This window comes from Hypomesus nipponensis, chromosome 17 (assembly GCF_054491055.1).
Source record: "Hypomesus nipponensis isolate SF chromosome 17, ASM5449105v1, whole genome shotgun sequence".
NCBI lineage: Eukaryota > Metazoa > Chordata > Actinopteri > Osmeriformes > Osmeridae > Hypomesus > Hypomesus nipponensis.
In genome coordinates this window covers 18,090,505-18,116,386 of record NC_140377.1, presented here as the reverse complement: position 1 = coordinate 18,116,386, position 25,882 = coordinate 18,090,505, and the positions used below count along the sequence as shown (strand labels likewise).

The 25,882-nt window shown below is 47.7% G+C and overlaps 1 long non-coding RNA gene across 2 annotated transcripts; it reads right to left on the bottom strand.

The window, feature by feature from the left end:
- Positions 1-614: 614 nt before the first annotated feature.
- LOC146253791 (uncharacterized) lies at positions 615-4,700 on the bottom strand. Of its 2 annotated transcripts, none has more exons than XR_014731655.1 (3): positions 4,618-4,700; positions 1,614-1,733; positions 615-1,356 (listed from the first exon to the last, which is right to left on the bottom strand). It is a non-coding gene; the product is annotated as an uncharacterized LOC146253791 (long non-coding RNA). The 2 variants fall into 2 exon arrangements; XR_014731656.1 differs by having other exon boundaries at positions 1,631-1,733.
- Positions 4,701-25,882: the final 21,182 nt, after the last annotated feature.

Sequence of the window (25,882 nt, the reverse complement as noted above, 5' to 3'; positions counted from 1 at the left end):
CCTTAGCTCAGGTGAAGGCGGACACAGCCTTGGCCTGTCCACCACCATCTGGTCACATTGGAGACGCTCTGTCCCGACAGTGGAACACAGCCGTCCTCGTCCTCCTCCTCTTCCTCACCCCTCTCCTCCTGTTGAGCCAGGGAGCCGCCCGAGGCACCGCGTGTTCGTATGGATGCGTTGGTGTGCGGTTGTGTGTGCACGTGTGTGTGTGTGTGCCGTCGTTTGTTGCTAAGGTGATGTGACCTGATGGCTGATAACATCTTGAAGACTGCTGAGAGGACAAACATTTCACCTCGCCTCGCTCTCTCTCCTCCCCGACTCGACCTCTCTCCTGCTTTTTCTTTCATGCATCTTTGCCCCTCACAAATCCCACACTTTGTCTTTTTTTTCTTTCCGCTTTCCTTCCTCGACATGAATAACCTAGGCATCATTGAGGATATTTTCTGGTAAATATTTGCCCCAAATGCGAGTAGCATCATTAACATGAGGCCCCATTCGACCCCCACCCAGTTTAAACAGAGCCAGAGCCTGCCACCCAATAAGCAATTACCCGAACTATTTATGCACACTGAGTGCTGAAATTAATTAACTTTAATTAGCCATTATGGGTTTTTATTGAGGGGAAACTGAAAGCAGTATCTTTTCTCTGCCACAGAACAGAAAGGATGAGAACGAGAGAACGTGAGAGGGGGACATTGAAAGCAACTTAGAAAGGCGTTTGTGATGGTTCCAATGTCAACGGTATTCCTATTGGAAATAAAGATATTCGTCCTGTTGAAACAGGTGAACCAGGTTTCTCTAATAACGTAAAAAGAAAAATACATACAAACAAAAGAGAAAGACAAAGTGAACGAGAGAGAGAGACAGAGAAAGAGTGTCTGCACAGCCACCACACCCACGTGACACACAAACACAATTCGAAATGGTTGCACCAAAGAACAGTTTACATTCTAACCCTGTGCCAAAGGTTGTCGCGGTCTTGGACGCAGTCCAAGCAAGCATGACAGGCTCCGAGTCAGCAGAGGGAATCGATCTGAGGCGCTCTTCAAACGCCTCGACATTCATGGGGCTGCAACGCCCTGCAGCACCGTCAAAAACCCCCCCCCATGGGATTCCAGAATGACACGGAAGCTCCTCCAAGGATACTGCACAGCTCTCCAGCAGGCTTCTAAATCTTTGTCTTCTTCTTCTTCTTCATTTCCGAGGTGTTCTGGGTTCCGTCCAACTCTCATTTCTTGTTTCCCAGCCAAGAAGGGCCAGCTGGTCTGGAAGCTTCTGTCTGTTTTCTGTAAGTTCTTCATCCAGCAGCAGTTAACACCTGACGACTCCCAACATGACCAGTCTGATTTCAGTGATCTGTTGGGAGCAGTACAGATTAGTTGCAATCTAAATATACAATAAACTGTATGTGTTTGTTGCAGTATGTTGTAAGTATTGTTGTATGCATTGTGTGTGTGTGTGTGTGAGAAGCGGGGGGGGGGGGCTAGTATGTAACTGGTTGACGGTGTGCAGTGTGTGTGCTGCGTGCATGTTTGTGTGCACATTGTCAAATATGCGGACGAGTGACGGAGAGTGTGATGGATCTGGAGCATGTGGAGTTGGCGGCCGAGTACCCGTGGTCTGCAGTCACCTCTGCACACGGCACCAAGGACCTCCAGCGTCCAGGCCTGCTCTGCCTGGACCAGCAGGTGACAGTCCTGACTGACTCACACACGACCAGGCCAGAGACAGCGCTGAGTGGGGGAGTAGAGGAACAGTAGAGTATAGTACATCACAATACAGTACAGTAACAGTAGAGTATAGTATATCACAATACAATACAGTACAGTAACAGTAGAGTATAGTACATCACAATACAGTACAGGAACAGTAGAGTATAGTACATCACAATACAGTACAGGAACAGTAGAGTATAGTACATCACAATACAGTACAGGAACAGTAGATTATAGTACATCACAATACAGTACAGTAACAGCAGAGTATAGTACATCACAATACAGTACAGGAACAGTAGAGTATAGTACATCACAATACAGTACAGGAACAGTAGATTATAGTACATCACAATACAGTACAGTACAGTAACAGTAGAGTATAGTACATCACAATACAGTATAGGAACAGTAGAGTATAGTACATCACAATACAGTACAGTAACAGTAGAGTATAGTACATCACAATGCTACGGTGGCCCACGGGTGCACACTACAGCAACATTAGCAAAGCAAACAAAAGTTGAAAACACAACAACATTAACACACAGCACAACGACATTAACAAAAACTAAACATTTAAAAATGTTACATTTCAAAAACAATCTACTACTTACAACACAACAGCATTGGCTCACACCACCAACATTAGCCGAGAACACTGCAACATTAGCCGAGAACACTGCAGCATTAGCACGAAACACAACAACATTTGCAGAAACGCTGCATTTCAAGTTCACACCAAATCGTTCTCCAGACCACTAGGGGCAGTGCATGCAAAGTGGGGTGTTTTACCTGTTGTTGTAAAATCAAGTGAAGTAAATTAACTCTACGGGACCACGCTTACGTAGCTACCTCTGAAGGTTTGCTATCAAACCTATAACGCAGTACAACATAATTGAAACTAAGAGAGGGCGTCTTAAAACACAACATTATAATTAAAATATAATAAAACCAACTTTCATTGGTGAATTTAAGTTTTGTCCTTGTTTGATGTTTTATTTTGGTGAGAACCCAACTAATTCCACTTTGCACTGCCCCTAGTGGTCTGGAGAACGATTTGGTGTGAACTTGAAATGCAGCGTTTCTGCAAATGTCGTTGTGTTTTGTGCTAATGCTGCTGTGTTCTCGGCTAATGCTGCGCTGTTCTCGGCTAATGCTGCGGTGTTCTCGGCTAATGCTGCGGTGTTCTCGGCTAATGCTGCGGTGTTCTCGGCTAATGCTGCGCTGTTCTCGGCTAATGCTGCGGTGTTCTCGGCTAATGCTGCGGTGTTCTCGGCTAATGCTGCGGTGTTATAACAATAACAATGTGGTAGACACATATTCTGTACAATATTACAAAAACGGTATAGTAGAGAACTGTATACTCACTCTACAGTCAAGTAACAGTAGAATACAATTTAAAAACAGTAGGGTGAACGGTACAGTACAATACAAATACAGTAGAGGAACAGTATAGTATAGTATAACACATGCAGGTGTGCTGGACTCCCTGTGAGGGTGTCACACACTCTGACAGAACTGCCTTCTGTACTATGCTCCTGTTAACGTACTGGTCCAGACAGTGTCATCTCACTACATTACACAGCCCATTATAGGTATCCCTTTCAATTAAAGACCCAGCAGACATGAGCTGAAGCAGACTGCTCTCTTCCTGACTGCTCTCTCCTCTCTTGAACGCCACAATCGGGGCTGGGGTTGGTCGACCTCTCTTTCTCTCTCTCTCTCTCTCTCTCTCTCTCTCTCTCTCTCTCTCTCTCTCTATCTCTTTCTCGCTCTTTCTCTCTCTTTCTCGCTCTTTCTCTCTTTCTCTCTCTCTCTTTGTCAGCCACACCATTAACCAGAGGGTCACTTTTCCAGCTGGTTAATCCCGGCTGGAGTTTCATCAGGTGAATGACTTTGGAAATGACTGTGAATGTGTAAGTGTGTCTCTGTGTGTTTGTCTCAGTCTGTACCTCTCTGTCTGTTTCTGCTTCCACCTGTTAGTATGTGCCTCTCTCTGTGGTCTCTGGGGAGAGAGAGGGTGTGTGCGTGGGTGGGTAGTGGTGTGTGTGTGTGTGTGACGGCTCAATTTGTCACTTTAACACTGATCCTGTCCTCCTGTGTGATGTCTTAATGACCTGCGGCTTTGACCAGTGGGTGAGGTGGCATTTAGCTCTCTTCTCCTCTCTTCTCTTCTCTTTTCTTCTCTTCTCTCTGTAGCAATGTGTTCTACTTTAATATTCACGGTGTTCATATCCACTTAAATCAGATATTTGGCCAGTAGCATTTTTGGGGGGTCATTTCATGTACTGAGACAATCTCGCTCTCATTGTTTCTATCTGACATTCTCTGCTTTTCACTCTCTCTTCCACCCTCTACCTCCCAATCTCTCTCTCTCGCTCTCCCTTCTGCGTCAGCCATATTTGTTTTCCCACAGCCCTGGCTAGGAGGAGCAGGACAGACGGATGGTTAAGGTCACTTCCTCCCCTGTCCTGACAGATTCCTGCCTCCTGATTGACAGATGATGTTCAGAGGCAGGGAGAGCCTGTGATTGACAGCTCTGGGCTCCTCCCCCTCCCGGGAGTTGGCCCCTGCCATGCAATCAGATGGAACACGGAACTCTCACGGGAGGCTCTAGAACTTTCAGATACACATCACCCTTGTTCTCTCTCTCTCTCTCTCTCTCTCTCTCTCTCTCTCTCTCTCTCTCTCTCTCGCTCTTTCCCTCTCTCTCTCTCTCTCTCTCTCTTTCCATATCTCTCTCTCTCCTTCTCTCCCTCTCTCCCTCTCTCTCTCCCTCTCTCCCTCTTTCCCTCTCTCCTTCTCTCCTTCTCCCTGTTCCTATCTTCCCAGCCTAGAACAACAATATGAGAGACAGAGCGAGAGAGACCTGAGTTACTCCCATCTTGCTCGCGCTCACCGAGTCCCTCGGAGAGTGTGTTTGCCGAGTGTGCGACGGCAGATTCCGTGAGGGGGGTCAGGTGGAAGTAGGTCCCCAGTAGCACCAGCCGGAAGGCAGAGGACGGGCTGCGTACGAGATCCGCACAGGGGATGACGGAGCAACTTCTCAACTGTGGCGCGGCAGACCCTCGCGTCTGTCTCCCATTTCTCCTCGTTCGAGATCATCTCCTGTGACCTACTTGGAGAGAAACTCGAACTCACGCTGCGATGCATGTTTAAAAATAACTCGGTGTCTCGCGCGCACACACGCGCACACACACATGCGCACACGTACACACACGCACGTCTGCGTTACTGTCGTCACTCTTCAGCAGCGGTGACCACATAAACCTCCTGACAGTTGAGATGGACCTACACAGCTACTGTGGGTGTGTGTGTGTGTGTGTGTGTGTGTGTGTGTGTGCATATTGTCCCAGGGCTGTCTTGCAGCTGCATGTGTCAGAGCTTGAGCAGGTGTGTTTGCGTTGCTCTGCGACGACAGGTGACCGAGCCTATATGGCGCAACATGAGTCAGATTAGAACTGTGACTTATCAAAACACATTCGTTCAATTCTTGAGAAGAAAGGATTCGATGCCTCTGTATTTTCCTTTACTCTGTGAACTCATCCGCCCATCCTCTCATCCCCCCCACCCTTATCCTCCCCATCCCCTCATCCCTGTTTTTCTGACCCCATTATCTTCTGGAGCGTCTCAGAGAACAACAATCAAAACGAAGCAACAAAGAGTGATTTGCTGTTATATAATCCACTGCATCTCCTGTGTCACTCCTCTCTCTGCTTCCTCTGCTCCCTCTCCTTCTCAATCTCTCTCTCGCTTCCTGTTCTCCTTGTCCAAACCACCTCTCTCCCTTCTGTGGAACTCGCAATCCCGACCAGAACCTCTGCGACATCTGAAGTTATCCTTTATGGTAGGTGCAAGCTGAGAGCCAGAGGTTGAGACAGACATGATGGAAGGACCACCTATACACATGCGGGCTAATCAGGGATCCATGTCTCTTAGCTCTCCAGGGGCATAGAGAGGAGATTCCAACCCCAGTAAGTCCTCTCCTACTCCAGCCCTCAGTTCTGTGAAGCACTGTCAGACTCAGCCTCTCCCTGCCCCTTCTCTCTGTGCCTCTGCTCTCCCTGCCCTCCCACTCCCTGCCTCTTCGGCCCCTGCCCCTCCACTCCCTGCCTCTGCTCTCCCTGCCTCTACTCTCTCTACTCTCATTCTTCATCTCCTCATCGGCTCAAATAAAGAGGGATCCAACAATAGAGAGGGAGGGAGGGAGGGAGGGAGGGAGGGAGGGAGGGAGGGAGGGAGGGAGGGAGGGAGGGAGGGAGGGAGGGAGGGAGGGAGGGAGGGAGGGAGGGAGGGAGGGAGGGAGGGAGGGAGGGAGGGAGGGAGGGAGGGAGGGAGGGAGGGAGGGAGGGAGGGAGGGAGGGAGGGAGGGAAAAAGTAGGAACAAGGAGGAGGGGAAGTGTAGGTCAGCAACAAAGCGGGGCAGGCTCTGATGCTAGCTCACCACAGCATCGCTGGCTAATCCTTGTTGGGAGGCACAAAGGACACAAGCTCACAATGACGACTCGTGACGTCAGCGCACGACTGAGTCCTGCTGAGGAGGGCTGTGAACATCACAAACTGAGGCAGCAGCCAACCTGTGTTTGGTCGATGCACGGTGCATTAGCCAAAGTCTTATATTGACCAAACGCAAACGTTGAATCTGGCCATTTGAAATGTGTACATGTTTTGGCATGAGCTCACTCCTGCACACAAACACATGCACACGCACATTTGTACACACGCACACCTGAAGCTAATATGCGACACCGACAGCATAATCATACAGGCCAAACAGCCAAGTCTTGACTGTTGAGGTAATTGAGTGAACACCATACTGAACACCACCCATTAGCATCTCATTTTCTGTTATTGGCCATTATGCTCTGACTGGAAATTATTGGAGAAGTAAAACTGTCTCAGTCACAACATTTAGGTGTTATTGGTTATTGATGTGAATGTGTTTTGTTACCAGTATGCAAGATGCACACATTAATCACATGCACACAGCTAATGACATTAACGCACTGATACACTCAAAACCACAGAGACCTCTGTGACACACACCCACACACCAGATGGCCAGTGACCCTGAGGAATCGAAAGTATGTGACAGTTTGGTTGACGTCCTCGACACAGTTGTCACTTTGGATTGGCAGTAGTCACACTGAACAAAACTCTGAAAGGAGACATGACCTCTCCACAGCTGGGTTCAAATGATTTGTTTGTGTGTAGTCCTAACCTGAGAAGCCTTTGCTGAATTCTCTCTTGCTTGAGCACATTTTTGCAAACATAATTCACCTTTTTCACAACACCTAACACGCAGCCCAAAACTGGACCACACACTTTCAAAACATAAACAGACATTACTCAAAATCGACCACCTTCATCAAAACATTCAGCAACAAAACATCACAATCAACAATTAGGCTACACTGTCTCAATAAATATTAACTGCACATATGAACGCCCAAACGTTCCCCTTCTTTGTGTAAAAACCACATCAGCCCCTCTTCCCTGTCTACATCTACAATGTCGGGAAAACCACAAATGAGGTGTTTTGCTCCGAGTATGTAAAACAATTTGAACACACTAACACCTTCACAATGAGATCTGTCTACATTAGGGCAATCAGTTTGTTGTTGTGGTGCTCAGCTCTGAGTGTTTCCTCTGGGCAATTCACCATTGATTGTCTTAGCTCTGGCTAAGTGGTTTTCTCATGCAAATATAGAGATGAAGGAAGATAAGGAGGGAGAGAGAGAAGGAGAAGTGAGAGAGGACAAAGAAAGAGAGACTGAGAGAGGAAAATGGACGGGGAGAAATTGACAGATAGAGGATAGAGAGAGATCAGGACAGAATGAGGGAGAAAGATAAGGAAAGAGAGATACTGTAGAGACAGGAAGAAAGCGGGAGGGAAACGGAGAGGGAGAGGAGACACAAGTGAGATATTCAGGGAAAGAGATGAAAAGAGAGGGGTTCGTGAAAAAGAGAGGAGAGAAAGTGAGAGAGAGAGAGAGAGAGAGAGAGAGAGAGAGAGAGAGAGAGAGAGAGAGAGAGAGAGAGAGAGAGAGAGAGAGAGAGAGAGAATGGAGTGGAGGAACAGAGAAATACAACAGTTGTTGTCCAAGGCTAATGTGGTAATGGGGGATAGTGTGAACAGCTGCAGTGATTCACGCTGATTCACAGACATTACACTCAAAGAATACGTCTAATGTCGTTTCTCAATTGCCCATTCTTCACAGTGTACATATTTGTAGGAGTGTGCATGTGTGTGTGTTTTTGTGCACACCCGTGTGTGTGTGTGGGTGTGTGTGTGTGTGTATCGCATACCCCTAAGACAAGAGCTAAGTCTCAATAGGTTGTATGCTCTGTATGTCTGCGTTGTAAGCCGTTCTCTCCTCCGGTGCTTCCTGCTCTCCTTCCCTTCCTCTCCCCCCTCTTCCCTCCTCCCTATGCCACCCCTCACTCTCAAACACCCAGGGGTGCTCCTCTTCCATTCAGCACCTCGGGAGGGGGAGGGGATAGGGGCGGAGTCTGGATGACTGTGTCGTGACCAGCCAACCCCCAGGGCTGTGAGCTGTGTAGACCCCAGGACTGCCTGGCAGGGAGGTCCACAATATTTCCATTTCGTAGTAGTCACACCACCCTGGTCAGGTAGCACACCCCTTTATTCACAGTAACAGACATGGTAACAGTCAGCCTTGTAACAGCTAGCATGGTAACAGTCAGCATGGTAACAGGTACAAGCCAACCATGCATCAGCAGTGGGGACGTGCCTGTTACCTTGCTATTACCCTGCCGACTGTTACCATGCCGACGGTTACCATGCTGACTGTTAACACCCCGATTGTTACCTCGCTTGCTGTTACCGCGCGGACTGTTACCATGCTGCTAATACGCGGTCTCGTCACCATTCCGATTGTGCTGTCACTATATACCACATGGCAGGAGTTGAGATGTAGGAGTGGAGGGCTGGATGACTTAGTAGAGCTGTGTGTGTGGATAGTGTGTCTACATCCCCCCCCCCCTCCCCAACCCCCCTCCCCATCACAACCTCTTCAACAGCCATTCAGACACCCTTCCCCTCTCTTTCATTTGAAGAAGCGTGTCCGTCAGTCAACGAGCCCAGGTAGCAGGCAGGCAGGCAGACGGGGGGGGGGGGGGGCTTTGACAGAAGGCTGAGAGGAGTCGTCTCTTTTGCATGCAGGATAATGAGCAGGAAATGTCAATTCCACGCTACGCTCTCCTGAACCTCAGCACGGCCTCAACGCTATGAATTATGGGCCATATCTCCCGTGCATAATGAATGACACACAGCTTACATTAGAGACCGTGACACACACACACACAGACATGTACGGGGACACACACAGACAGAGCAACACACACACTAAGATAGAGACTCACTCTCAGAAGTGGAAGGATGGGTGAGAGGGGTGGAAGGCGGAGACATGAACAGAGAAAGAGAGGAGAGATAAAACGTGTCATGGAAAGAGCAAGAAAGAGAGAGAGAGGAAGAGAGAGATTCATGATTATGCACATAACTACCAAAGCAACTTCCTTGTATGGTTAAACTCAAAAATGCAAATGTATCATAATCTTGATAGGTTCAATCTTATTTGGCTTTGGCAACAATGCTCACTCATTCATGCCAATAAAGCATTATTGAATTGAAGAGAAAGAGAGAGAGAGAGAGAGAGAGAGAGAGAGGGGGGGGGGGGGGTAGAGATTCATAATGGGGTGGAGAGAGATAGAGAATTAGAAATAGATCTGTGACTTTGGAAGATGGTGACATTAAAAAAAACTACTCAGCAGCATTAAGAGGGGAAAAGAAGTTAACAAAAAATTATTTCCTTTATTACATGCGTCAATGTTAAAAGGTTTCGTTTAGTTACTTGCAGTGCCCAGATTGAATCTATTAAAATCTCTTTCCTGAAGACACCCTAAATACCCCAGAAGGCCTATGCAGCTTCTCCTCCACATCCTTAGTGTTTCTGCTCTAATGCCTTTACTTGAACAAGACATTCTGAAAATAATTGCATAAGGCTAACTTAGGGTAATGGTGTGTGTGTGCATGTTTGTGTGTGTGCGTGTGTGTGTGTATGTGTGGGGGGGGGGGTAAAAGGAGGAGTAGAGTTGACATGACACCTTTTAACATTACTTTTCTGTGCACTGATTGGATAAGGGAATGGCAAATTACTGAGGGAGACAGACAGAAGAAGAGAGGGAGAGAGAGGGAGGGAGAGAGAGTTGGTATAAGTAACAATCTCTTACTTTTCTGGATTAGACCCCGGGTTATTTCCCTTGGGGTTTAGTGCTGTGCTTTTGCCCTTCAGTACACACTAAAGGTAACTGTCAAATCAGGCTTTATTGACACACCCACAGACACACACACGTACATGCACACAATTACCCAATTACACAAGAAAGAAAGACAGAAAGAAAGACAGAAAGAAAGAAAGAGAAAGAAAGAAAGAAAGAGAAAGAAAGAGAAAGAAAGAAAGAAAGAAAGAAAGAGAAAGAAAGAAAGAAAGAAAGAAAGAGAAAGAAAGAAAGAAAGAAAGAGAAAGAAAGAAAGAAAGAAAGAGAAAGAAAGAAAGAAAGAAAGAAAGAGAAAGAAAGAAAGAAAGAGAAAGAAAGAAAGAAAGAAAGAAAGAAAGAGAAAGAAAGAAAGAAAGAAAGAAAGAAAGAAAGAGAAAGAAAGAAAGAAAGAAAGAAAGAAAGAGAAAGACAGAAAGAAAGAAAGAGAAAGAAAGAGAAAGAAAGAGAAAGAAAGAAAGCGAGAGGCAGCGCTTGTCTATTCAGGCAGTAGCACTCAAGTCTGTTTTCAAAAAAGGTCCTTACTGAGCTCATCTGTGGCCGATGCATATAGTCCTGTGGTAGCAGATTGCTCTTTTGTGGAGAACATTCATCACTGTCAAAACACACAAGTCACACTTGCTGTGGTGCTGCCATAAAAAGCACAGACACAGACTGCTGTCATTAGTTCTCTGGAATTAACAGTTCTCTAAGAGGCCTCAGTGAAGACTGTGCCACTATAAACAACACCTCCAATAGCACTGTTTGCCCAAAGGGAGCTAGCTAGATAAACATGAGAAAGGTTATTTTTTAGCTAGATGCTAACCAAGAGAATGGACTGAAAGACATTTGTTAGCTAGATGCTAACCAAGAGAATGGACTGAAAGACATGTGTTAGCTAGATGCTAACAAAAAAAAAGACTGTAGACACTTATTCGCTAGATTCTGACTCAACTGTAGGTCTGACAGACACTTGTTAGCAAGAGGCTTCCTGTGAACATTGACAGTAGTTAGGTGTCTGGGAATTTTGCCTGATATGCTAACCCTGGCCTTCGACACTGGAATCAGTCACTCACCTGTTAAGCAGATGGGACCTTACGTAATATCCACATTAGGGTGTCAACACGGTGGATTAAATATCTTTAAACATAGATACACACTAAACCAACTGCACACACGCACACCTATACACAGACAAATATTTCTAAATGTATGGCCTGCCATTAAAAAACATTGACAACAACATTGTTTATGTCGGTGTGTTTGCTAATAGCATTGCTTGCGGCTCTTTTTGCCTTTGTATGTATGTTAGTGTGTGGGTATGTTTGCACAACTGTGTGTGTATGTGTTTTGTATGTGTGCCTGTTTGTGTGTTTCCGTGTATTTTTGTGTGTAAGTGTGTGTCTACGTGTGTGTGTCCTTGTGTGTGTCTATCCAGTGGGACAGAGTTGGGCTGCCCTGTTATGTCAGTAGATAATAGATGCCTTGGCCATGAGCTGGCAGGCTCTGACCCTGGCACCTGTACTAACCTGCCCAACTGGGAATGACTATTGATTGGGGGGTGACACTGAGTGTGTGTGTGTGTGTGTGTGAGAGAGAGAGAGAGAGAGAGAGAGAGAGAGAGAGAGAGAGAGAGAGAGAGAGAGAGAGAGAGAGAGATTGTCTGTCTTATCTGTGTGTCTGTCAGTGCGCTTGCTTCCACTCCCCCCCCCCCCCCCGCTTCCCCCCTTCACACACACGCCCAGGCACACACACACACACACGGTTGTTGGCGCTGATATGATGTGACAGGGCTGTAATTCTAGCTGTGCTGACTCCCCATACTCCAGCCTCTCATCCCCTCCCCTGGCCCTACATCACAGAGAGCTCCACTGCTAGCATGGCCAAGATAGCCCAGCCACTGCCCGCAAGCACAGCACGCTTGTGTGTGTGTTTGTAAGGAAGGGAGACGGCAACACAGTCAAGCGTCGTGTTGAGAGAGACAGATCCAGTTACCAGTCTCTCTGAGCTCTGTGCTGAACGTGGTGGCATGTGTGGGTACACTGGTTTCCCTCTTCCCCTCACCCAGATCCCCCAGGAATCGCAGGATACAGATGAGGAGGTGCCCTACTCGACCAAGCTCAGCCAAACACACCCACGTGCATGACCCCCTCCCCCCTCCCTCCCCCCCTTCAACATGACTGTTGAAAGGGGACATGCCAGTGGGGACAGACGTGTGACAAAACAGATCTGGATGAATATGCATCCAGCTGTCTTTCATGAGAACATGAGCAGATCCGGGTTCAGCCTTGGGTTAGTGTTGCCATGACGTCATACCAGAGCAGCTAATCAGACAGACAGGTCCCTCATGTTCTATCAGGTACTATCGTGTTGTATTAGGTTCTCTCATATTCTATCAGATTCAATCAGGTTCAACCCGGTTGTAACTGGTTTTATCAGGTTTTATCCTTTTTATTAGGTTTATCAGGTTTTATCCATTTGTTTTTCAGGTTTATCAGGTTTTATCAGGAACTCTCAGGTTCTCAAACCTCAACTCATTCTGATGACTTGGTGGAACCCCTAGAGTGCTTTGATAATCCATCAGATTCTGAAGTTTCCTGCTATGTGACCATGCCCTCAGTGTCCATCATGTGAATGTATGTGTGTGCAGGTGTGCGTGGGTGTATGTGTGTAGATCTTTGTCGGGCTGCCTTTGTTAAGGCCAGGGCGAGTAGTCTGCGTGTTGCTAAATAATGACTCTGTCTAAGCTGCATGCCCTGCAGGGCCTTCTGTCTCCACGAACACACACACACACACACACATGCACACACACACCATGCCCACTCCACACACACACACACACACACACACACACGCCTCCTGTCTGTGCTCTGGCCATGGCTGGCTGCTCTTTAAATGTCAGATGACTTCACACACTCCTGGAACAACATTTGTCACAGCACCTACTGAACACACGCATAACTCACTAATAAAAGTCACTGAAATAATAACACTGAGACTGATGGTAGACATAATGACAATATAGCAATAATGGATCATAACAGGCGGATTGTTCAGTTAATGAAGAAAAAAAAAAAAGATCACTGATGAATATTTTAGCAATCAGTGTTGACTCTTGAGTCAATGTATGAAATATTCTTTGTTTGAATATCTCTGTTACCCACTGTATTATCCAACCCTGACAATTATGTCCCACTGGAATCCTAAATATTACAGTCACATTAATAATAACACATTTGAAGGTATCGTTGCCAATATGAATGATATCATATTTTTGTCCAAAGAGAGCGGTTGTGGGAAACAAAGGAGCTTCATATTCTCAAGCAGGTTTTTTTTTATTGTTGTGTCAGCTCTCTCTTGTCCTCGTCTTCTTCCCCTCTTCCCCCCATCCTACGCCAGCGCTCTCGCAGTCTTTTCTGCTCTATTTGTTGGAGAGGAGGGTGAGTGGTGTTATGCATGCAGATTATACCGCAAGAAGTTTTCCAGAACGTTCTGCTGATGCGCGCAGCTAAACGACCACACGCACGCACATGTGCACACACTTGCACATACACACACGCGCACGCAATCGCTAACCTCTCAATACAACCCCAGTATTGATTGGTCTTCCAACAGCTTAGAAATCAATAGAGAGGTCGGGTTCTCACAGAAGACATGGTCGGACTGTCACAGCAAGGCACACACACACACACACATACAAATGATTTCACACACACATTTTCTCACATGTTTTCATTCCTAACATTTTTTACCCCCCCCCCCCCCCATACACACACACACACCATCTCCACACACACTTTCCATAAGATAAGGGATCTTCCCGCTCTCCGCGAGGCAGCTCTCTGTCAATACACCCTGGATTGAGGGTGCCACCATTGGCGTTGCCATTCTCAGGTGTCCGGCTCCATGGATGAGGTAGCGGGTGATGGATGACACAGGGCTGATCATAACGGCCTCAGTCGAGCTCACCTCCAGACAGGCTGTGTGTCACCAGCCTTCAAACGAGGGCAGAGCAGGGGAACAGACCAGTTAGGTAACCACAAGACCACCTTCTAGCTTCTCATTCCTACTCTAACCTAACCTACAGTACTCACCTACAGTACTCACTCAACCTAACCTATACTACCTCACATTCCCCACATACTAGCCTGCACACTCCATAGACAGTAGTGATGAAATGTAGATAAACGTGTTATGATCTACTTAATAAGATGGCAACATGCATGTGTGGATGTGCACATCTATGTGTGTGCGTACGTGTGTGCAAAGACAGTGTCTGCCTTTGAATGCAAAATAACCTGATCGAGTTTTCCCTTTCTAACCTCGGGAGTCAGCTTAGGTTACCTTGACAACAGGGAGATTAAACGCGCAGTCTTTCAAGTCTCCCTTCATACGAGAAGAACGGACCTCCGCGTCTGTCCGTCCCAAATCAAACGGGGGCAGGGCTTTGAGAACCCCTCGCTTTCTCTTTCTTCTTCAAGCTCTCTCGTTTTTTGATTTTTCCCTCCCGCCCTGTTCCGTCTCAGAACAGAGTCTGTGATGGCCAGAGCACTTCAACATCACTCATTGATAGTGTGTGTGCACATGGCATGTGTGCTTGTGTGTGCGATAGGTATGTGGACATATGTGAAGGTCCTGTGTGTTTGCTCTCGAATCAGATCAGTAGGGAAGAAAGGAAGTCGAGCCTCTTTTGGTGAAACAGGCGATTCTTCAATCGAAATAATCAGACGGCGGAACTCTTCTGAACCCTTCCACCACCAACTGCCCAGTGGGTCTCCCACAGTCGTCCCCTCTTCAGCCCTTCCTCCTCATCCCTTTCCCCTCCCCCGCCTCCACCCCCACCGCCTCCCCTTCTTCTTCCTCCTCCCTCTCCATCTTCCCTTCCTCCTCCGACTTCCTCTCTCCCGCCTCCCCTTCTCGTCCACCTCCTCGTTCCCCCCCCCCTCCTCCGCCTCCTCCCCCGGTTCCTCCTCCACCTCCTCGTTCCCCCCCCTTCCTCCGCCTCTTCCCCCGGTTCCTCCTCCACCTCCTCGCTCCCCCCCCCCTCCTCCGCCTCCTCCCCCGGTTCCTCCTCCACCTCCTCGCTCCCCCCCCCCCCTCCTCCGCCTCCTCCCCCGGTTCCTCCTCCACCTCCTCGCTCCCCCCCCCCTCCGCCTCCTCCCCCGTTTCCTCCTCCACCTCCTCGTTCCCCCCCCCCCTCCTCCGCCTCCTCCCCCGGTTCCTCCTCCACCTCCTCGCTCCCCCCCCCCCTCCGCCTCCTCCCCCGTTTCCTCCTCCACCTCCTCGTTCCCCCCCGCCTCTCCTCCGCCTCCTCCCCCGGTTCCTCCTCCACCTCCTCTTCCCCCCCCCTCCTCCGCCTCCTCCCCCGGTTCCTCCTCCACCTCCTCTTCCCCCCCCTCTCCTCCGCCTCCTCCCCCGGTTCCTCCTCTTCTCCCTCCTCATCCTCCAGCCTCAGGGCCAGTCCAGCAGAGGTCCGAAGGTCACAGAGGAGTCCACGATCCTGGCATCTCCACCCCACGACCATGCTCCGGTGTGTGAGCAGAGCACACGGGAGGTCCTACTGGAGGTAGAACAAAGGGGGGAGTGAAGGACATGCCAACTGTGGATGAAGGAATGAACCATGAGGTTTAGTGTGGCAGCACCCACAGCATGAGGTTAGCTCTCATGCCTGGTGTGTGTGAGTGTGTGTGTGTGCGTGTGTGTTCGCACATGGTGTGGTAGCATCTGTGTGCTATCATTTCTGTATTAAATTGAGTCTATGAAACACAGCAGCTGGGAGCCAAGCACACCATTTCTGCCACTCTCCTGCGCACTGCGTCCTCCGCACTCCATCCGCATCCCTCACTGAACTGAACAGAACTGAGGGAAACAATCAGGCCCTTTTAGAGCACATCATTCACTTACAGTGGCACACGTTTAATCACAGTGATTGTGGGGAGCGTCGCATTCTGCCCGAGGCATGCACATGTGCAACGCATTCACAGGCTCACACGCATACATCTGGGCTGTGTCCTTCTGAGAGTTGTATCCATGACCTTTGCCGTCTGTTCTCCAATATGCGTGTACAGTATATCTGCGTGTGTTTGTCTGTGTGTGTGTGTGTGTGTCTGTCTGTGTTTGAGACAGGTGTTAATGTCTGCTGTTTTTACACCCCATCCTGTCTCGCTCTCACCGTGGCGACAGTGTGTGGCGAACGCTTAGTGTCTAGAATCCCAGGAGGTTCTGGGTGTTGGCTGTATGTGCTCGTGTGCGTGCCTGCGCGTGTGTGTTTTCAACAATGCAATGTGACTTGCCTCAGGGTGAAATAAAGGTTGCATTTGGGTCTGATATCTTATAAAAACTCACACACTGACACACACACCTGGTGTTTTTATCTTCCAATATGCTATCTATCACTCTTTCACACACACACACACACACACACACACCCACACCCACACACACATTTATGTACACACAAAGCAGGTGCTCCTCTCTTCCAATATGCTACTAAAAGGTGTACATCAATCACTGTTTTACATGTATACACACAAACACACACACACGCACACACACACGAAAACACACACACACACACACCAACACTGGCAGACACACCCTCACACCTGGTGTTCTTTTCTTGCAATATGTTAAACATCTATCTGTAAACACGCACACACCCACACACACACACACATTTATAGACACACAACAGGCTTGAAAAACTAACATTCTGGTGAGGTTAAGAAAACACATTGTCAGCGTCTTCCTTTTCTTTGTACTGCTCTATCTTTCGTTTCAATCTCTCTTCTATTCGGCTTCCCATCATCCACCCCTCTGTGCATCTATCTATCCTTTCTCCTCATCCCTTCATCTTTGTACCCCTCCCTCTACAAACGATATTCCCCCACCACAGCAATAACATCGGCTGTGACTGTTTGAATAAAGTTGGGTTCAGTTTGAAGGAGTGAGTGGACGCATCGGAGCGTGGATGCTCCTGTGTTGTGCTTTCTGGACCAGAACTGAGATGAAGCCTGAGGCTAAAAGATGAGAATGTTGTTGTAGACAGCTGTGGAGTAAACAGAGAAACAACCTAAATCTGCGAACCGCTCCTCTCCGCCTCCCCTTCTTCTCCTCTCCCACTCGACTCCTGCTCTCCTCCACTCCACCTTTCCTCCTCCCCACTCCTTCGCTCCTGTCTCCTCTTGTCCTTCTGGCCCAGGGACGGAGGTTTACTGCTGGGCTGACCTGCGGGTTTCCACCTTTGATTTGTGAAAAACCGGGACACTTGGACAGAACACTCGGACGGAACACTCGGACAGAACACTCGGACGGAACACTCGGACGGAACTCTCGGACGGAACACTCAGGCGGAACACTCGGACTGAACACTCGGACAGAACACTCGGACGTTGGGGGGTTGGTCGTATTTTTGCTACCTGTCAAAATGAAAGTATACACATGGCCAATCTTCGCTGTATTTTATTCAAAATTGGATGTTTGAACATAGCCAGGAAGAAAATAGAATAGCAGTAGAAGTAAATTACAAATGACAAATTAAAATTCACAAAAAAAGGAAAGAATGAAACATTTCACGGACAGTCGTTCAAAAAAGAGAACAATCCTGGGGAAACCGGGACAGGTGGCCACTCTACTTGACCTGTGGGTTTGATTTCTCTCTTCAGCGTATAAAGGCTCAAATGAAGCTGCAGTTCACAATACTATGTCATAACAACATCAGTGATAACAAACCTGCTGGACATGCTGGTTGACGCTGGTTATGGTGCGTGTCCACTACAGCGCTAGTTTAACGCTATTCACCGCTTGCCTTCCCACAGTACACCACGGTCGGGAGCGTGTCCAACAGTTACGTAATACAGACTTTTCGTTCTCTATGGTCACTGTTGTAGTTTGGGTAAAACTGTGTCATAGCCAAGTGTGCAGACTTGGGTTCATGAATTCAATATCGACAATATCGATCCTTATTGATGTAAATATAGGTGCTCCTGTCTCGATCAAAATACAGCTTTTACACATGATGTAAGGAATCATGATCTTATCAATTAGGCTATACAGTGTGGACCAGCTGGGTACCTAATTGGAAATGCAATACCACCTACATCCACCGGGGCTGTTGCCTCAAGCCGAGGGGCGAGGGGCGAGGGGTGGGGGTCTGTGTGGGCTAGGTGAGCTAGCTTGACTATGCAGCTAGCACAGAAGAAAGTTACCTAATGTGACAAGACTGAATTACCAAGTACATAAACCCACCATGGTCGCCGACCATCTCGGCAACCCTGCAGCTGGCATCATTGTTTTTGTTAACGTCTCTGTAGTCGTACAGACGTATCAAACAAGACTGGGTTTGCAGACACACAAACGATGCGTTTTCTCCTCCATCTTGAAACTGAGAAACCTAGAAAATGTTTACCATGAACATGATGTTTACCATGTTGCTATGTTACAAGAAGCAAGAAACCAATCCGATTGGCCAACGCCAGCATTTTACGATCCTCATTTACATAAAGTTGGGAAAATCCAGCTTGCAACGCTCCTGCTCGCCTTCCCACAATGCCCCACGCAGCGTTGACGCGCGTCAACGCCTGGTTTCATTGAATGAATTGGAAGCTGACGCCCTGTGCTGCCCGCTCTGCTGTAGTGGACATGCACTGTAGCTTGTTCAATGGTGGAGTTACTACTGTGCTACAGTGCCACTGCATGGTTTCTGTGGTGAATGTGCAGAAACAATGAAGGAACACACTTCCAGTCCACGCCTCTGCAGAGATGTGATGGGTCAAATTCCTCCAAAACGGACAAACCATCGAATTCACTTCACCATTCCTGCAACACACGGCACTCTGTCATTGTGCCCTACACCTTTGGTTCTCTGCTCGCCCCTTTACTCCTTCCTCTCCTCTTCCTTTTCCTCCTCTTCCTTCATGACAAGATACTATCCGACAGTGCCACTGGTTTCCTGTCCTCATTGCCATCTGCACTGTGCACACACACACACACACACACACGCATATACACACATTCAAACATGTGCACGCAAACATGCACCAGTCCAAACCTTTCCTCGCACCCATCAAACACCCACACATGGACACACACCGGCACACACACACCGGCACACACACACCGACACACACACACCGGCACACACACACCGGCCCAGAAATGGGGCATGAGGCACAGCATGGCAGCTGCCTGACCTGGTGTGAGGGTCTGTGTCCAGCTGGACAGATGGAGGCTGTTCCACCATAGCTTCCTCTACGGTGGGAACCAGCACATGACCTCTCCCCCAGCTCTCTCTCTCTCTCTCTCTCTCTCTCTCTCTCTCTCTCTCTCTCTCTCTCTCTCTCTCTCGCTCTCTCTCTCTCTCTCTCTCTCTCTCTCTCTCTCTCTCCCCAGTCACACACGCGCATGGCGCAACCCTCCCTCCCTTCCTCCCTCTTCCCATTCCGTGTGCCTACCCCTCTTTCCAAAAAGTTGCACACTAGCACACACTAGCGCACACGGACACACAGACAGGCCTTCACATGCCCATCCTCATGGCCCTGTGAGATGATTATGCGTGACCTCTCCAAATACCAGCAAAATGCCAGCAAGGGAATCAGAGAGGTCACAACATGAGCTACTGGACACACAATTAGACTTACACACGCATGGAGCACACGAGTACCTATAGAGCACACACACGGCGTAGACACACATGGATCACACACACACACACACAGGCACAGGCACAGGTATGCTTGCATGCTCAGCGTTACGTAACAACACACACTGTGCCTGGTCAGTGGTGGCAGGGCTCATCATAAATTGATCATTTTACAATTCATTATTGTAACCACACGCACGCACAAGCACAACATACACTCACACACACCCATGCACACGCGTGTACATGTATCGGGTATGTAACGGACGTGGTCTTGCGAGCTCCGTCAGAGGTATCTGGCAAACGTTCACCCCACGGGGAGTCGAACCTGCCACCTCTCGACTTCCAAGTGCAACCACTACCAACTACGCCAAAGAAAAGCTAGCTATGTGACCCCGGTGGCCCGTTACATACACACAAAACACACACACACACTGTCATTACTCCCCTGGGTGGAATAGGATGAATTAAACATGTCTGGTCCCTCATTCCACTCCCCTCGATCTCTTCTTTTTCCATCCCTCTGTTTTCATCCCGCTCTCCTTTGCCGTGAGTGAGGCTGGCACAAGACTAGTCACACGCCACCACTTGGCCTCATCACTCCACCCCATGTTTACAGTGTACAGCGTGTGTAGAACACACAACCAATCAGGACACACAACCGCCCCCCGGCAACACACTCACATGCATTCATGCCGGCTCTCACACTTCAAACGCGGTCACTTACAATACACCCGCAAACATGCAGGCATACACGCATGCAAATGTGAGTGGCTGTGTGAGTATTAACCGCAGTGTTCGTAGTATAAACTATTACTAAATAAATAAAGATTGTTTATCTATCTTTCTCTGCGTCTCTCTGTCTCTCTGTGTCTCACTGTCTCTGTAACTTACTCTTTGTCTTTGTCTCTCTCTGTCTCGCTCTTTATCTCACTTTGTCTCTCTCTGTCTCTGTCTCTCTTACTCCATCCCTCCCGCCTGTGTTTATGCCTCAAAGCTTTCCAGACTCGTGAATTATGTTTCTTGTTTTGCTGGAGTGTGTGTGTTGTGTGTGTGTGTGTGCATGTGTGTGTGTGTGTGAGTGCATGTGTGTGTGTGCATTCATGCGTTTGTATTTTTGCATCACATGTTGTTGCTGAATGTTGAGCAGTTTGGGCAAGATGTCGCAGGATAATTAATTTGATATTTGAATTTAGAATTTCATATGTAACAACCCTACTGGAAGGTAGATCTCCAGAAGCAGGGTTGGTGTGTTAACCTACAGGAAGGTAGATCTCCAGGAGCAGGGTTGGTGTGTTAACCTACAGGAGGGTAGATCTCCAGGAGCAGGATTGGAGTGTTAACCTACAGGAAGGTAGATCTCCAGGAGCATGGTTGGTGTGTTAACCTACAGGAAGGTAGATCTCCAGGAGCAGGGTTGGTGTGTTAACCTACAGGAAGGTAGATCTCCAGGAGCAGGGTTGGTGTGTTAACCTACAGGAGGGTAGATCTCCAGGAGCAGGGTTGGAGTGTTAACCTACAGGAGGGTAGATCTCCAGAAGCAGGGTTGGTGTGTTAACCTACAGGAGGGTAGATCTCCAGGAGCAGGGTTGGTGTGTTAACCTACAGGAGGGTAGATCTCCAGGAGCAGGGTTGGTGTGTTAACCTACAGGAGGGTAGATCTCCAGGAGCAGGGTTGGAGTGTTAACCTACAGGAGGGTAGATCTCCAGAAGCAGGGTTGGTGTGTTAACCTACAGGAGGGTAGATCTCCAGGAGCAGGGTTGGTGTGTTAACCTACAGGAGGGTAGATCTCCAGGAGCAGGGTTGGTGTGTTAACCTACAGGAGGGTAGATCTCCAGGAGCAGGGTTGGACAGGCCTGATAATACCAAGTAGCTTTATGTGTTCTAAAGAAAGAGCATGACTTTCTACCCTCTTCACCAAACCACCCATGAAGCTTTTTTGTTTTGGATCAACTGTTTATTTTGACAACCGTGAAAGCCAACACGTTCGTAAATGACAAACATGGAATTGGTTGGAACTTCTTAGTCCACAGTTCTGACACTGATAACAGCATCAGAATAGTGTTCAACCGATGACTGACTGTTATCTTCCTGTTCTATGGCTTTGAATGTCTTCAAACATGCAAATCACACTCACATGCACACATCAACTCAAAGCACCATAGGTAAACTAGAACCAGATCACAGACAAACAGGTCCAGGGACCCTGACTTTGACTGTAAATCCACAATGTTTCATCTTATCTCACTTTGATTTAAAGGATATGATTAGGATTAAATACTTAACCCCACTATATTCCTGTCAAATTAAAGAAAATGCCTAAAAAAGGCATAGTTATTTCCCCCTGTTGTCAGGACCCCTGTAGGTCCTACTGGTGTTGGGTAATAGAAGCTTGAACACAAGGACATTTCAAGTTTTTCTATTTCCGCCTAGATTTTGTTTTGAAAACAGAGGCCTGAAGAGGCCAAGAGGTGGTAGGTATTAGCTGGAAGACAGAATTGGACCACAGCATGAAGCCTTACCCAATTCAAGTAAAAAGTAAAATATAATACCACAATATATTCATATTTGACACATGTTTTTATAAGAGTACATCCAGGCGTTTTCTAAAAGGGTCCTTTGGAGACTCCAAAAGGACCCTTGGTAACCAAGGTCAAATACTTTAGATAAAAAAGTATTATTTTTCATAACTGTTATCTCTAATGAAAGGTGGTACTTAGAAATATCATATATTATAGTTAAATCCCCCATTGGTATTGCTGAAACAAAAAAACTGAAGCATGAACACGTTGGAGTGCTTTATCTGATTCAGCAGGATTGACGCATAAAGAACACTGCTTCTGTCCATCCATTTTGCGCTTGGACTTTTATTTTGAAGGCTCCACAGATACCTATCATGTTGGGTATTAGCATTTACAGCATCTCCTTAGCTACAAGGCTAACAAGCTAGTTTGAGAGGAGGGCGGAGCCAGTTTGAGAAATTAGCTTAGAATGAAAAGAGGGGGGGGGGCAGGATGCACAGACCCAATAGGCATGGAAGCTCCTATTGGGTCAAACAAGGTGTCAATCAAAAGGTCAGAGTGTAGTGGCCATCATCACATTTTCTGTTTGTAAACATTTGAAAGTGAAAGACCTTCCATGAGCGAGGAGTGAGTGACTGGCATGAGTGACAGACGAAGGCTGAATGATGCAGCAACATCGTGGCCATGTGTGGAGGTAATACATTGTTTTGGTCTGACAACTTGACCTGATGATATAGTTTGGACCGTTGGGAATGTCACCAGACCTTTTTTGTTGGGATGTTTTGCATAAGTGGACCCTGTAAGCCCCAATATGTAAGTAAATACTTTTTTCCTCACACTTTACAACAAAGGTAGTATATCCCAGAGACGTTGAGTGTACTTGCTGTTGCGACCCGATCTTGAAATGGTGTACATCAATGGAAGCACAAGAATCGTAGCTTTCCAATGATGTATGGCATGTGTAGCGGTCAAAAAAAAATGTTGGTCCGAATTTAGTTTGCAGAACTGGGCGAGGAGGGGGTGGAGTTTCAGTCCCGCGGCTAGGCCTGAACCATGGACAGGTGTACAGGTTGTTTCCAAGAAGAGAGTTAGGCTTTGGTTGTCTGACAGAGTGTGAGTTGAAGGACAAAGTGATAAAAATAACCAGAAACATAATTATCCATGGCCAATCCATGGTACAATTACTGTTTACGTTAGGCAAATGTGCTCAGTTCAAAAGGACCTTTCCTAGTAAAAATGGTAGCATATTTAGAGCAGAGCAAAAATAGATTGGACTGTGGTGACGTAGGATACACTCTCCACCTCGTAAACCATAAATGTCAGGTGTATGACATTGTCTGCTCGCACATAGAACATGTGACATGCACGCACGCACGCATGCACACACACACACCCCTGTGTGGATGTATGTGTCCTTGATAAGGTCGTAATGAGGAAATATTCCGAGTGTCCCACTTAGCCAGTCAGGCAGCTAAAGATCAACATGTTTCTACAGCAGTGAGACAGTTTCTATAGCAGTGGAACAGTTTATATAGCAGTGGAACAGTTTTTATAGCAGTGAGACAGCTTCTATAGCAGTGAGACAGCTTCTACAGCAGTGATACAGTTTCTGTAGCAGTGGAACAGTTTATATAGCAGTGAGACCATTTATACAGCAGTGAGACAAGACTTGGGGCTATCGCTCTCTATTTCTGTCCTTCTATCTGTCTTTAGATGTTACTCTCTCATACACAATAACAGGTACAGAACACGCACACAAACACACACTCACACACATACACACACACACACACAGACACATCTCCCCCACACACTCATACAAACATCCACACCCAATGGCCTTGCATTGAAGACACGAGGGTCATGTTCTGACCATGTCACCCAGAGGATCAAATTAGGGCCATCTATCTTACTGATACAAGACACGCTGACCCCAGTAAAGCATGGATAAACCATAGACTACAATACATAGGTTCAACATTCAAACCACTGCACTGCAGCACTACGACCTTGTTAAGCTCTCCAGAAACGTACACACGCCTGCACACACACACACATACACACACAGATTCACACACCCACTCACATACACACATACACCCATACATTCTCTCTGTCTCTCTCTCTCTCTCTCTTTCTCTCAAACTCACACTCACAAACACACTCACACACGCACACAAACACTCACGCACACACCTACACTCACACACACAGACGTGTGGAGAGAAGGATGAGGAAAAGATGAGATGGCAGGCGGAGGAGAAAGGAGAAAGGGAGGAGTCTGAAGAAGAGTGGAGTCAGGGAGGGCGAGACAGAGAAACAGCATCCACGTTTCTTTGTTTCTGTCATCCTAGCATATCGTTGTGATATTCTGTGTGTGTGTGTGTGTTTTTGTCTGTTCTTGTGTGAGTGTGATGTGTGTGTGTGTTGGTTTCCCTACACTGATGGCCTAGAATGGTAATGTATTTCGTCTCTCTAGCACGGCTGATCTCATTGTGTCAAACTCTGGGCTTTGACTAATCACTCTAAAACAAAGGCCTCTGCCACACTCAGCACTGGACGATTCTAATCTCCAAATTCCCTTCATCTCCCCACCTTCTGTCTGTCTGTCTGCCTGCCTGGTCTGTCTGTCTGTTTTCTCTTCTGCCAGTCTGTCTCTCAGCCTGTCTGCCTGTCTGTCTCTCTGTCTGTCTATCTGTCTACCTGTCTGTCTGTCTGTCAACCTGTCTGCCTTACTGTCTGTCTGCCTGTTAACATATATGTGTCTGTCTGCCTGCTTGTTTGCGTGTCTGATTGACTACGTGTGTGTGTATTGTGAGATGTACTAAGGGACAGAATTGTGGAAGTAAGTGTCTGCTCCAATAGGGACTCAACTGTAAGAGCAGGCAGAAAAAAACAGGCGGCAAGACCAGGCAGGGAGAGCGGGCAGGAAAAGGGGGAGGAGGGGGGCATAAAAAGGGCAGCATGACGATGATGTTCATATGGTCACATTATCCGATAGAGAATTAAAAACGGACCACACCGATGGGCGTCTGACTGTGTGTTTTTTTCATGCGCGTGGGTATGTGTGTGTTTGTGATAATGTTGCTCATCCAGCTCCCACATGACATGGTACTGATCACATGACATGGTACTGATCACATGACATGGTACTGATTGTGACTGTAATGATATTTCATGAAGCCAAACGACCAGGCGGCCCTCCGGGCGCAGGTACAGGGGGCACTGAGGTACACAAGGGCTTCGGGAAAAGCCTAATCCTCCCAGCCATAGCCGCCTTGAACAGGGTCCGGCTGAACTGGCCTGGGTGGACACTGTTGTTTGTCATTGTATGTTAATAATGTGTGCTGTCGTTGTCTGTCATGTACAGTGCTGTGGAAAGGAATTTCCCCAGGTGCGTGGATCACACTGTCTCATGGTGGGAGGAGCCTCTGCTGCTCTCTGCCCAACAGGATCCTAATCAATACTCCCTCTCACAAGGGGTCTCGAGTCAGAGGGAGAGGGCTGAGGCTATGGTTTAAAATGTCATCATCTTTCACAGTACGGAGGAGTCACAAGTGCTAGCATTGCCTGCCTGTCCGCCTGCCTCCCAGCTGGTTTCCCTCCCTCCTGCCTGCCTTCCTGTCTACCTTTTACTTACCTGCCTTGCCTCTCTTCCTGCCTGCCTGCCTGCTCTACCTCCCTCCCTCTTTCTCTCAATATCTGCTTGCCTCCCTTCCACTCT